Here is a 922-nt window from a genome sequence, read left to right as displayed (position 1 = left end):
AAAAATGCACTTTTAGATTGGAATACCGATGCTGCTTCTGTGATGGGAGAAGAACTTCAAGTAGATTTCCTGGATCATATTCCCCTCACAACACACAATTTTGCTCAAAAGACATTCCTGAAGCTTGTCTTCTGTGACATTTGTCAGAAATTCCTGCTCAACGTATTTCAATGTCAGACTTGTGGCCACAAATTTCATGAGCACTGTAGCACCAAAGTACCTACTATGTGGGTGGACTGGAGTAATATCAGACAACTCTTATTGTTTCCCAAATCCACTACTGGTGATAGTGGGGTCCCAGCACTCCCTTCTTTGACAATGAGTCATATGCGAGAGCCTGTTTCCCGGATACTTGTTAGTTCCCAGCACAGGTATTCTACACCTCACGCCTTCACGTTCTACACCTCCAGCCCCTCCTCTGAAGGTTCCCTTTCCCAGAGGCAGAGGTCTATGTCCACACCTAATGTCCACATGGTCATCCTATCTGTGGACAGCAGGATGATTGAGGGTGCAATTGGAAGTCACAGAGAATCTGCCTCACCTTCAGCCCTGTCCAGCAGCCCCAACCATCTGAGCTCAATGGCTTGGTCACAGTCCAAAACCCCTGTGACAGCACAAAGAGAGTGGGCACCAGGATCCAGGACCCAGGAGAAAAAGAAAATTAGGTCTTCATGGACAAAGAGATTCAAACTATTACTGGAAAATAGAAGCTAGTGAATGATGCTCTCCACTCAGATTGGGTCAGTCTTCTTTGGAACTGTTTATAAGGGAAAGTGACATGGAGATGTTGCTGCGAAGATCCTAAAGTTTGTCGACCCAACCCCAGAGCAGTTCCAGGCCTTCAGCTATGAGGTGGTTATCCTGTGCAAAACACGGCACATGAACATTATCCTCTTCGTGGGGGACATGACAAAGGACAGCT

At 46.5% G+C, this 922-nt stretch overlaps 1 pseudogene; it reads left to right on the top strand.

Moving 5' to 3' along the window:
- Window positions 1-18: 18 nt before the first annotated feature.
- Window positions 19-918, top strand: LOC103249976 (annotated as a pseudogene).
- Window positions 919-922: the final 4 nt, after the last annotated feature.

Source organism: Carlito syrichta, unplaced genomic scaffold (assembly GCF_000164805.1).
Source record: "Carlito syrichta isolate Samal-C Ts95f unplaced genomic scaffold, Tarsius_syrichta-2.0.1 Scaffold125326, whole genome shotgun sequence".
Taxonomy (NCBI): Eukaryota; Metazoa; Chordata; class Mammalia; order Primates; family Tarsiidae; genus Carlito; species Carlito syrichta.
The sequence above is the reverse complement of the archived record's forward strand: the minus strand, read 5'-3'. Positions and strand labels throughout refer to the sequence as shown.